Source organism: Marmota monax, unplaced genomic scaffold, assembly GCF_021218885.2.
Source record: "Marmota monax isolate L192 unplaced genomic scaffold, Marmota_monax_Labrador192_F-V1.1 WCK01_AAM20220418_F8-fsc00046, whole genome shotgun sequence".
Taxonomy (NCBI): Eukaryota; Metazoa; Chordata; class Mammalia; order Rodentia; family Sciuridae; genus Marmota; species Marmota monax.
The window spans coordinates 9,543,745-9,556,344 of record NW_026692486.1 but is presented as its reverse complement, the minus strand read 5'-3'; the positions used below and the strand labels follow the sequence as shown (position 1 = coordinate 9,556,344).

The window sequence follows — 12,600 nt, the reverse complement described above, 5'->3', positions numbered from 1 at the left end:
GCGTAGCTCAGAATCCAGAAAAACTTAGTTTATCCTCCCTGTTATCCCTGAAAATGTAATCCTGGCCAGAACACAAAAGTAATGAAAGCAGGACCATTAAGCAGAAGTGATTCAGCTCATATTCTCATCTGTTACAGAACACAGGCTCTAATAAGAAATGTACTTTGATAGATCCAGAAACTATTGCTGCTATTGAAATAACCCAGATGGTATGCATTACAGCAGAAAGCCTTTATGAGTTGGCCCATTATTATCCAGATCTGAATATGCATGCTAAAGGCTGTGCATCTAGAATGCTTGCTAGGTTATTTGAAATAGTTGTTTCTAAGGAAGACATATGAATAGAATAGGTTGGGGGTCAGAAGCTATTTATTTCAGCAGAATTAAAATATTTTAAAATCACAATAATGCACACTTTGTAGGCATGAGTATCTGGGGATACAGAAGACAGTTCCTGCCTTCACTTATGTTTTAGTGCGAGGAGCCAGAACACAAGCCAAGAAACACATAAGACTGAGCTTGAGGAGGTTGCTTTATATAGAGAGGCAGGATCTCAATGGTGAGAACAATCAGAGTCTTGAACTTTTGTGGGAAGAGCCTTCCAGGAAGACTACTACAGGTTGGATTTGAAATATCTTCCCCAAAGCCTATGTGTTAAAGACTTGGTCCCCAGCCCACAACACTATAGGGAGGTGATACAACTTTTAGGAGGTGAGGCCTAAAGGAAGGACATAGTCACTGGGAACACTCTCTCTTTGTTTCCCAGCTGCCATGAAGTGAGCAGATTTGCTCCACCATGTGCTCCCTGCAATGGTGCCCTGTCATGCCATAGGCCCCAAAGCAACAGGCCAACCAACCATGGATGTAAAGTCTGAAACTGGGAGCCAAAATAAACCTTTCCTCCTTTTAAGTTGATTATCTCAGTATTCTGTCACAGACAAAGACTGAATGGAAAGTGCAAAAGGCCAGGGGAATTAAATGGGGAGTTAAAGCTCCCCCTTTAACTTTACAGCTTTAATATTTCTGTGTGAATGAGAGTTTTCAGGAATCAGGTCATTCTGGGTAAGACTGAATTAAGAAGTTCAATTTCTTACTGGATACAATGATAGGCCAATAAAGTTTTTAAATTCAGGATGAAAAGGAACTGATTTCTATTTTTGAAAGATGACTCTGATGTAGTGGTGGCAAAAAGGAAGTCTGCCCACATTCTTCATTCACACATAAACACAAACATAGAAATGTATATATTGCCAGGCATGGTGGTGCACACCTATAATCCCAGCAGCCCAGGAGGCTGAGGCAGGAGGATCATGAGTTCAAAGTCACCTTCAGCAACTTCATGAGCCCCTAAGCAACTCAGCAAGACCCTGACTCTAATAAACTACAAAAAATGGGCTGGGGATGAGGCTCTGTGGTTAAATGCCCCTGGGTTCAATTTCTGATATTAAAAAAAAGTATATATATTATTTTTAAAAAAGCAAAAAGTGATGGCATATAGCACTTATTCTACTGGTTGCTGGTTGATTTTTTTTTTTTTTTTTTTTTAGAATTCCTCTATGAAATTATGTTCAGGGTTAGTTTACAGTCTCCCAATCAAATACATCTTGTTTTTTCCTACTCATATTAATGCAGTATCTTAATAGGAAAAACACCAACTTAGCATTTTAACATTTGGCCCCAGAATATAGTCATTGGATTTGGCTCTGAATGACTTTTGGATTGTCCTGAAAATCACTTGTTTTCAAAGAAAAAATTATTTTCAACAAATGGATTGCCTACAGACGTGATACTTTTTGAGTAGCATCAGTGGAATGCATATGCAGTTTACTAAGATGCTTACTTTGAAATGTTAAAAAACAATCATTTTAGTCACCAAATAATTATTTGCAAATCACAAAGTACCAGTACCTGTTTTAGGTACTGGGGATATATTAATGAACACAACAGACACAATCTCTTCCTACTGAGCTTACATTCTAGTGGAGGGAGACAGGCCAAACGAGCAATCAAAATAAGTAAACTATAAATTATGGTTAAAGATTATATAAGAGCAAAATGAGAGAGATTTGGAGAGCTGGAAGAGAGTCCCCATTTTCAATAATGTCAGATTGGGCTTCACAAAGATGGTGACAGTTAAGCAGACCTCAAAGAGGAAATACACAGATGCTCAGGTAAAGACCATTCAAATAGAGAGAATAGCCAATGCAAGGGAATGTGCCTGGCAAGGTTGAGGAAAAATGTGGTGGCTACTAGTTATTAAGTTATTAGTTGATAGAACTGAAGGACATAAAGTCAGAAAGTAAGGAGATAGACAGCAGATTATAAGCAACTTGTAATATGGTAAGAATTTTGGCTTAACCATAGAGTGAGGAGAGCCAAAGCAAAGAAATGACAGGATCTTACTGTGTTTTCAAAGGATTCCTCTGACTACTGAGATGTAAATAATCTAGAGGAGCAAGAATGAAAGTTTTCATGTGTTTTGGAAAACAGTAACATTTCCTAGACATATCTCCTTAATTTTGTTAAAGAGGAGAAAGGAGCCAAATCAAAGATTTTTTCAAAAAGATTTTGGATCCTATCTTTGCTCTTTATCGTTCCTTATCATAGCAAATTTCTTTCTATCAACCCCAATTTCTTCCAGATTTTGGCTCAAAGTGTCCCTAGACTACTTTCCGGCTACAATATTAATTATTTTGTCCTGTGTAGAAGTCAGGATCTTCTTAGTGGAAAGTAACTGAATACCTGACCCAAAAAGGCTTAAGCAACAGGCCATTACTATTTCACATGATGAGCAGTAAGACAAATGCAAAGACAGGAAAGATTAATTTAGTGCTCAGTGAAATCTGGGCTCTGGTACCTTTTCTGTATTTTTCCTGCTTTTCTCTCATGGTTACAAGATGTGCCACTGTGACTCTCCAAACATGTCTTGCTCAATGGAGGATGGTGAAGACAAGAAGTAAGGAAAAGATTTCTTTTCATGGGATTGAAGAGTAAAACCTTTCCCCTGAAGCCCTACCCCTCATTTCTCATTATGTACTGACCAGTATTAAGTCTCGTTCTCAGCCCCTCAATCAGTCCTTGACAAAGAAGGACAGAATACTATGGTTCAGATCAGTGGCTCTGAAAGTATGATCTGTGGAATCCTGGGGAGACCTTTTCAGAGAGTTATATTTAATATAATAAGATCTTTTTTTGCTATTTTCATTCTCTTATGGGTGCACAATGGAGTTTTGCAGACCTTCCTAGAAATAGTGCAATCACTGATTGCAGAAGCAAGTATGAAGATCTGAATGCCTTCTATTAAGACAGAAGTTAAAACATATATGAAAAATTTTAAATAGCATTTCTTTTATTAATTTTTTGAAAATTGGTTTATTATTCATTACAATGTGACTTTAATTTTTATCCTTATTTTTTAAAAATAATAATTTTAAATTTTCAGTTTGAGTTTTTAGTATGACAAATATTGACAGATAGAACCCGCATGAAGAAAAGCATTTTATGCATGGAAAGGAGTCCAGAAACCAAAAGATTGAAAACCTTTGGTTTATTCAGATAGGCCTGATTGATTCATCCTTGGGCTGCTAAGGGGAAGGTCAAACTTTTCAGAGCTCACCTCTGCCTGACCCCAAAACTTCTTCAAATATTACCATCAATGGTAAGGTCACAACAGGGTCTGCCAGACCTTGTTTATTGAACTGATTCATCTTCTAGTCAGGAGGTGAGCTCTTCTTTTTTTTGACTGGGAGGTGGTGAAATGGTCAAAATGAAGCCCTAAGGGCTATTTGGAAAACAACTGTCATATTAAGTGGCTCCTTGAGATGGAAGAAGTGTGGTATTTTGAGAAATGGACATTTGAAATTTCAAAACCTCTGTTGGAGCAGAGGGAGTTAGGGAACAAGTTATTAATATTTTGAGTTAGGGCACAAGTTATTAATATTTTGCAGTAATCGGTTTCTCTCTAGCCCCAGTTCTGCGCTAAAAGCGACCCTACAAAGATGGACCCTACCTAGGCTTTTGGCAGTCAATACCAGTGCTCAACAGCAGTTAGTAAGTAGGCTTCCACTTATGCCCAAGGCAAAAAGGAGAATTTCCTTGGGCTCTTGAGGTCCATTCATTTTCTCACCTTGATCCTTCATCCAGACTGGCGATAATGTGTGTGTTGTTTTTTAGTGTAAGTATTTCTTATTCTGCTTTCATCCCTATTTTGGTTTCGAAGTGCCCTCAGGAGCCTCCTCAAAACCCCCAAACCTATTTTTCTCCTCTTGAGTAAATTCTCTTGGCTACACATATACACACCAAAGTGCAGGTTTGTGTTTACAACCCAACTCACATGCCTGAGATTTCTGCATCTTTTTTCTTTTCTTGCCCGGGGAATTTTTTATTGTGAAGGGATTGGGGAGGAGCTGACATGACCCTGGCCACGTGCAGCATACATTTCCTTTGCACATATTTTGCTGAGTGGTTGTGAGCCATTTTTGGATAAACTTCTATTACACTAGTGCCATTTCTTACGATCTTCCTTTTTTTCTGCTGTTTTCTCCCCAGGTCCGCTTCTTTGCCCTAATTTTACTTGTACCTTTCTACCGGTTGGCTTGTTTGCATCCACGATTCCGAGGCTTGAACCTCCCTTCCCTGGGGCCTGACCTAATTCTGGATGCCGACTCGGTGGTTTGGTTTATTCTCCCACTTTAGTAAACGCACGTGGCTCTTCCGGGAGCTTCACTTTTCTCCTGGAATCGTAGTGGGACTCAGTGGGGGCTAAGAAAACGTGCTCTAAACCAGCCAGGACCTCGGCCCCCACAGAGCCCCGGGTCCGAGCGCAGCGGGCGCGAGGAGGGGGCGGGGAGCTGGGCCAGCCGGGTGAATCGCAGGGCGTAACAGGTGCCACGGTCACAGCTGCACCAGCAGAGCGCTCGGGCTCCAGGGATAAGGTTTTCTTTTTCTCTGGGTTTTTTTGGAGGTGAGGAGGAGGCTCGGTGGCACCCACCCGACCAATGCAGGCCGCGGTTGTTCATCGCCTAGCAACTAGCGGAGCCAATGGGCGGCGGCCAAGCCTGCGGCGCCGGCGTGCGGGGGCGGGGTGGGAACCTCGCGAACCTGCCGGGGGCTGGGAGGCGGCTGCAAGGGGCGGAGCGCAGCTCGGTCTGGGGCGGGGAAGGCGGGAGCCCGCGGCGGAGGAGGAGCGGTCGGCGCGAGGCGCTGCGTCCCGCCGCGCCTGTGCGGGCCCGCGGGGCTGCGGGAGCCGCTCTTGGACACCGCGAGCGGTGACTCCCCGCCGCTCCCGGGGGCTGTGACGGTGAGCAGCTCGCCCCTCGGCGGGATTGTGACATGCTCGGCCCGACAGGGGGCGCTGGGGCTGGCGGGGCTGGGGGCAGGCGGGTCGGGGTGGGGGCGGGCTTGGAGGTGTGCACTGGCACCTTGCTGGGCGCTCAGCTTCTCGGCAAGAAGCTCGGCGGCCGTTTGGGCCGTTGGAGGGTGCTGGCGAGTGTTGGCTCTCGCCGCGTCTGGAGCAGGAGGTAGGTGCCAGCTCCGGGATCATTCCTGCTGGCGGTTGAGCATTGCGCCCACGAGAGGGCTCCGGCCGGGTCGCCCCAAACCCTCTCCAGGATGGAACTAGGGTGGCGCCTGGCTGGGGATGACGAGCGACGCGGAGACATGGGGGAGGAGGGGTTGGCCAATTTGGGGCTGCAGTGGCTTCTTAGAGGCGGTAGGGCTTGCGGGCTTCAGCGATTTGTCAGTGCCAGCCGCAAGAGGCAGTCGTTAAAATGAGTTATTGGGTGGCCAGTGGCTCCTGCAAGGGGAAAAACACCCGGGTAGAGAGCTAAAGGTCTCGGGGAAGAGTTTACATCATTCAAGAGGCAGGAATGTTTGAGAAATATTTTGGCTTAGAATTTTCCAGTAAAGTACAGTAAAACAAATTGTGAGCTCCCTGCACCTCTTGGAGTCTGTGCTAGTCGCCTTGTTATGCAAGTCACTTGGGCCCAGAAAGTAGCATCTGCTAAATAATTTGCTCTCGGCACACTTATCGGAATTTTTATATTAATACTCTATTTCAGGGTTCACAGTTGTGAATGCCAAACTCATTATTAGAAACACAATAGTTTTTGTTGACTGATGAGACGTATTTCCCTTTTCTGTCATATAATGGATTGAAGATTTGGAGAGGGTGGTTCAGAAGCCTAAGGGTGAGGGCTTCTTGGACTTAGAAACTGCTGGGATTCCTTAGCTATTCACATCAGAGTTTAGGTCCCAGGTTGATTATGAATGGGGAGGTGCTATGGCACTCTGGTTGAGGAGGAACAGGGGAAGAAAATCCTGGCAGCCTTATAATTTGATCCTGAACTAGAAAGGTCTGGATAACTTGACACATTTAGGACACAATAAAATTTGAAAATTTTAGTTAGTGCTCTGGAGAGAAAAGAAATGCCTTTAAAGTTTAGATCAAGCTATTTTGAAATTTTGAAAGTTATAGGTATATTTATGAACTACACAAAACAATCCATTAAATTTCTCATTCTAGAGCTATCATAGGCCTAGGAAGCTTACCTTATTTGTTCATTCAAACAAAGGTGCCTAATTTGACACCCTTGTACCTGCTACCAATGAAAGTTTCTCAAACAAAATTGTTCTTTGAGAAAAAGAGTAGAAACTAATACAGTTAAAAGGAAGGCTTTTCTCCTGACTGCCTGGGCTTCTAAAGCAAAGTCATTTTATACCCTTCCTTCCCTTCTCTTTCCCCATCTGTACAGTGAAAATAATAACCCTAGGATTAAAGAACGTGGGTGAAGCAGCTTGAAGATAACTGCAAAGACCGGTTATTCTAGGATGAAATGTGAAGATCTCATCACACATTGCGCCTTGTGACAAGGCTTGTTAAGCACATTATGTTCTAAACATGCTGAGGCAGATATATAAGAAAACTAAAATGTTAACTGTTCAGAGTGTTTTCCATAGGTCTTAAATTCTACACAAAGTTACTTAGGCTTTTCTAAAACTTGATAAAGTCTGCTCTTTGGCCAAAGTTGGCTGTGACACAGTTTTTAAAAGGTAGACATTTGAGTACCTTTGGATAAAAAGCTGAAAAGATATTACCTCAGGTTTTTGTGCTTTTAATCCATTTCACATAAATTAGAGCAATAAGTGGGTGTGGTGTTACATGTGCATAATCACACATGTGGAGAGACTGAGTGTTACATGTGCATAATCACACATCTGGAGAGTACTGACTGGTGTTACATGTGCATAGTCACACATCTGGAGAGACTGAGGCAGGGAGATGGTTTGAAACCAGCCTGGTAACATTGAGACCGATCTAAAAAAGAGACAACTTTTAAGTGATATTTTTCTGTAACTTTTCTGATGGATGTGAACATGCATTATTGGTCTGACCAATTGCTTATGACATAAAAGAAGTTTTGACACTATGTGGAACTGTTTTGTATGTAATGATGTACTTAGCTGGTAATGAAGGTACAAGCTATCTTCATGAATTTATAAGGTAGAACAGAGAAATACCATTCTTATTAATAATGGAAAACAGCCTAGAGTTATGCCTTTTGATGGTGGGCCAATATTTTATGTAGTACGAGCAGATTTACCAAGTCAGGCTGTAATCATTCTTTCAATAGCATTAAACACTTAGTAAGCTGCTACTTGCCAGACCTGAGAATAGAAAGATGAGTAGTAGAGAAAAAAGGGAGAAAATGCTGATGTAGAAGGCATTAGAAAATTTCAGCTGAGCCTTGACTAAAGGGAACTTCACCAAGCAGCTGGTGCATTTTGCAGCAGTATATGTTTGAAGAATTACAGGTGGTTTGGTTAGCCCTAGGTGGATTGTGTTTGTGGTAAAGTTCAAGAATGGTGCTATGAACTTTGACCGGTAGGCAATAAGGAAACTTTAAAAGGTTTTGTTTATGGGAATTATATTTACTTTTTACTTTAGAAGAGTCCATCCACCACAGTCAATAATTTGAATGACCCAAAGTGTTCTTAACTTTGACAATCCAAATAATATTGGAAGTTAACTTTACATAGCAGTTAGACTTAAAAAAATATTTTATTAAAGGATCAGATACTTTCGAAAAGCAGGAATAATTAATCATACAACAAACTGTTGCTGAAAGCTCAGTTCTTGTCCCTGATGCCAATCCAATAGTGATTTTCTCAAAACACAGTTTTGAGAAAAAAGAAAAAGAAGGTTTATTGCTTTGCTAGCAAAGGAGAAAGATAGGGGACTCCTGTCCCAGAGGCTGTGATTCTGCCCATCAGCAGAAACCGGGGGCTTTTAAAGAGGTGATTTAAAGGTTGCATTCCATGTGTTCTCTGTTGGAAGTTGTAATTCACTTGTTACTTTGGGAGATCGCCATCCGCAAAGTTTGTGCTACTTGTTCCTATGGTAGATGTGTACAGGGACAGATTACTCAGTTTAGGCTCGGGAAGAAAGATAATCCTGCTTTCCCTGAGATTAGGGAGGAACAGGGAGAGAGGAAGAGAAAGAAACATGTCCATTTTAAAAATAAATTGCAGGGCTGGGGATGTGGCTCAAGCGGTAGCGTGCTCGCCTGGCATGCGTGCGGCCCGGGTTCGATCCTCAGCACCACATACAAACAAAGATGTTGTGTCCGCCGAAAACTAAAATAAATAAATATTAAAAAATAAAAAATAAAAAAAAAAAAGAAATTGCAGTGGCAGAGCAGCAAGGGTTATATTCAAAGCATAAAGTGGACCACTGGTAAAAAACTTCTTTTGAGTATCTTCTACTGTTAAGACTTGGGGATTAGGGTTCAAACATAAATAAGATACAGCTCCATTAGGAGAAATTATTATGTATTACAAAATCAGAATGCATAAAAACCTCACGTTCTAGCAGTGCAGGAGCCTGAGATGAGAAGAGATATAAATTGTTTTTTAGGTTAGCAACAACAACAACAACAAGTTCATAACATAAATTAAACTGTAACCAGTTATAAACAATCAGAATAGTCCTAACTAAAATTCTACAGTTTTTAACTTGCTTCATGTTTCCCTTCCCTTTCTCATATTGAATCAAATGTTTGGTTGCCTACCAAACTACTAGCTATGTAACCCAGTTCCTTAGCTGTCTTATTTTTGAAGGATGGTAATACAGCTACCTACTTCATAGGGTTGTGATGATTTGATAAATATCCTGACCATGCCTGGAAAAATAAGTTATATTCATTGAATGTATAGTATTTCTATTTGATATAAAAGTGCTATAATTTGAATGTGCACTGATTCCAGGATTGGGTGATGACTTGATGACTCCTTAATCTGCTCAAATGGCTCTTGGTCTCCAAGCCCTAGAGTTTATCCCCCATTTGAACATATGGTGAGGGCATTTCTAAACTCAGTAAGTTCTTCACTGCACTCATTATTATCCACATACCCAAATGCAGTTTTAGTAATCTTACTCCTATGTTCTCTCTACTTAAATGACAGTATTTTCTGTTAAGTACCAAAGGTAGGCTTTTACATGAGAAAATAAATGCCTTCCCTTTGTATATTAGGCATGTTGTCAGTCTGACTTCTATAGTTTGTATCTTCAACTCTCCTCATTGTCACTGGTTAAGTCAGCCAGTCGACCCATCACCATTAATTTTCCCATTTACTATATTTTTATATTATTTATAAAAGGAGTGTTTGCTTTATGTAAAAAAAGGGTGGGGGATAAAAAGCAAAGTTGTTGTTTTGTTTGGTACCAGCCATTGAACTCAGGGGCACTGAGCCACATCCCCAGCCCTATTTTGTATTTTATTTAGAGACAGGGTCTCAATGATTGCTTAGCGCCTTGCTTTTGCCTTTTGCTGAGGCTGGATTTGAACTCACAATTCTCTTGCCTCAGCCTCTGGAGCTGCTGGGTACAGGCATGCACCATCATGCCCTGCAAAAGCGAAGTTTTAGACAACTTACTTATGTAGTTCCTGGCATATGTGATCGCTAAAAAATGTTTTTGTACCAGGGATACTAAAAATGGTGCTAATTTTGGAAACATTGTTTGGAGGAGATTGGCAGAATATTGTTCTAAAGGACTTGTATGACTAAATATGATTTAAAAATATCTAGTTTAGAGAGTGGCCACTTATAATCCATGACAGATAAGGTTTTTGTCTGTAGTTTATCAGTCTTATTAATTATTTGCAATTTGGTTGTGCAATCCTATTGGAAAGATAGCAACTTCAACATTCTTTCTGCTCTGTATTCATAGAGTTAGAATATAACTGTACGTAGGACGTACAATATAAATCATCAGTAAGCATAACCCATACAAAGAGGATGATGATGTCTGTTGATTTGGAACTCCACTTAAGTGATGGAAGAGAAGTTTTATTAGTTAGATCTACATTGTAAAAGTCACTGCACGGTGTTCTGGAAACACAAAGTGAAGGGGGATGGTAATTCTAGAAAAGCCTGGCAATTAGGGTTCTGTAGTCACTAGATTTAAAAAAAAATTTTTTTTAATAGCTACATTTAATATTGTTTCCTACTTTTAGATAGTTCACATTCTGGTTATTCATTTGGAATCATTTCTGTCTGATTGAAATCTAGCATCAGGGTGATATGCTAGAAAAGAATACCTGTATCCAGAAATAGCAGCTGGTGTAGTGTACATACTCTCCTCTCCTGCAGTAGATATAGTAGTGTGTCATGGTTAAATGTGCTGGGCTACCAGGGTTGGAATCTTTAACTTTATTGTGTTCTAGCTGTGTAACCTTGGACAAGAAAACTCCCTGGGCTTCAGTTTCCTCATCTGTAAATGGGGGAAAGTATCTATTTGGATTGAATAAGTAAATGCATGTAAAATGCTTAAAATTGTTCCAAGTAAGTGGTATTTGCTTAATAAATTTTATTATATTATTAAAATTAGATGAAATCTCTATTAATCATTGAGTTGTGAAGATAATATGTACATGTTCTATTATAAAAATGTGGAGAAAAAATTGTAATATAAATGTAATAGTCTCAATTTCATATTAGATCCCATGACAAGTGTAAATATCATAGTAGAACAGACAATTCTTTAAAGATCATCTAGTTTAACCTCCTAATTTTACAGATGTGGAAACTGAAACAAAGAAATTATGATCAGTTCAAGTTTGCTTCTTAAGTGATGGAAATGTTGCTGAGAACCACAGGCCCTGACATTGGGTCTGTTGCTCTTTCAGTATTCTGTGCAGTTTTCCTGAAGTGAGGTTGCCCTGAACTAAATTGAACTAACAGTTTAGTTGAAGAAACAGGACGAAAACAGATGAATACATTACCAGTGGAAAGTCAGTGAAAAACAAAATATCAGATGTTGTGCATAGATTCTTAAGTGCCATATATGATTTAATGAACCTTTCCATTGAAGCAGAAATGCATCTTAGTTGCTTGATTCATGGACAGTTAATAGAGTAAAAACATTCCTTTTTGAAGAAAGTTGTAATGGTTATAAATAAAAGTCAGTCTCCCTCCTCCTTTCCTCCTACCAAGATGGATTATTAATTGAACTAGGGCAGAGTCCCACCTTTGCTAGGTCTGCTGGTATTCTGATTTAATTCTTCATAACAGTTGGGGAAAGTTTGGCTTCTGTGTTTTGGATCTCCGTGTTCCTGATGGACTATGTTCCTAAAGACATTCCCATAGACATGTTTTGATAGCCGGACATCCATGTAGTAATGTTGCAGTTGAGATTAAGCTGAGTGCTTTCACACACAGGATCTCATTTTTAACTCTGCTTGAACCCCTGCTTCTAAAAATTGCACAAAATTATACATGTCTCCTAACACATTCAAGCTGCATAAAAGTGTATAAAGTAAAGGTCTTGGTCTTCCACCCCTCCTTGAAGCTAGGAACATCATCTGATCCCCAAGAGTGATATTTGTAAAAATTGGTAACTTTTTCAGACTTTTCTCTTAAATGTATAGGTAGTTTGATTTTTCAAAAGTGGTGATCATACTGTTTCCATTAATCTTCTGTGCGTGCAGATCTATTCTGTTCTTTAATTATCCCAGAGTTGGGCTGCTTTTGACTATTCCATATATTTTGGATTTTAGCTGTTTCTCTGATGCCTAGTCTTCACTTTTTGTCATTACAATAATGATACAGTCTACAACATCCTTGTCAGTTATGCTTGCTTACTTTTTTGACTGAATGTGGTAATAAATGTCAAGAAATATAATTGCTTATATTTTTGTAGATCTCTGGTAAAGTTGTTTTCCCCTATATTATCAATTATCTCCATAACTCTCAGACATTTGTATAATTTCTGATCAGTTTTTGCCCAAAGAACTGCTTGCTTTGTGTGTTTAGATCATCTGAAAATATATTTTCGTTACTTATGCCTTTCTAACGTTAGGTTTGGAGGTTGAGAGAGGTGCAGTTCATCCCCATTGCCTTTGCCTAACATCACCGTAATCGCCCTTACTATTGCCACCATATTTTTTTTTCTCATTATATGAAAACACATTCACTTATAGAAAATTCGGAAAGAACCAAAAAGAGTAAAAATTACCCATAATGTGTGTGTGTGTTTGTGTGTGTGTGTGAATGTACATAGAGAATAGAATGAAAGTGTTAACTGAAAAGCCTAGTTCTTGT

At 40.0% G+C, this 12,600-nt stretch overlaps 1 protein-coding gene across 5 annotated transcripts in view; it reads left to right on the top strand.

Moving 5' to 3' along the window:
- Positions 1–5,176: 5,176 nt before the first annotated feature.
- The window catches only part of Ssx2ip (SSX family member 2 interacting protein), a 37,764-nt gene continuing 30,340 nt past the window's right edge, over positions 5,177–12,600 (top strand). For 2 of the 5 annotated variants that reach the window (XM_058579001.1, XM_046443238.2), the window contains exon 1: positions 5,405–5,519. The gene's annotated coding sequence lies outside the window, so the exon portion shown is untranslated. Of the gene's footprint in view, positions 5,300–5,404; positions 5,520–12,600 lie in introns of those variants that run through there. The other 3 variants (XM_046443240.2, XM_046443236.2, XM_046443237.2) reach the window with 3 other exon arrangements.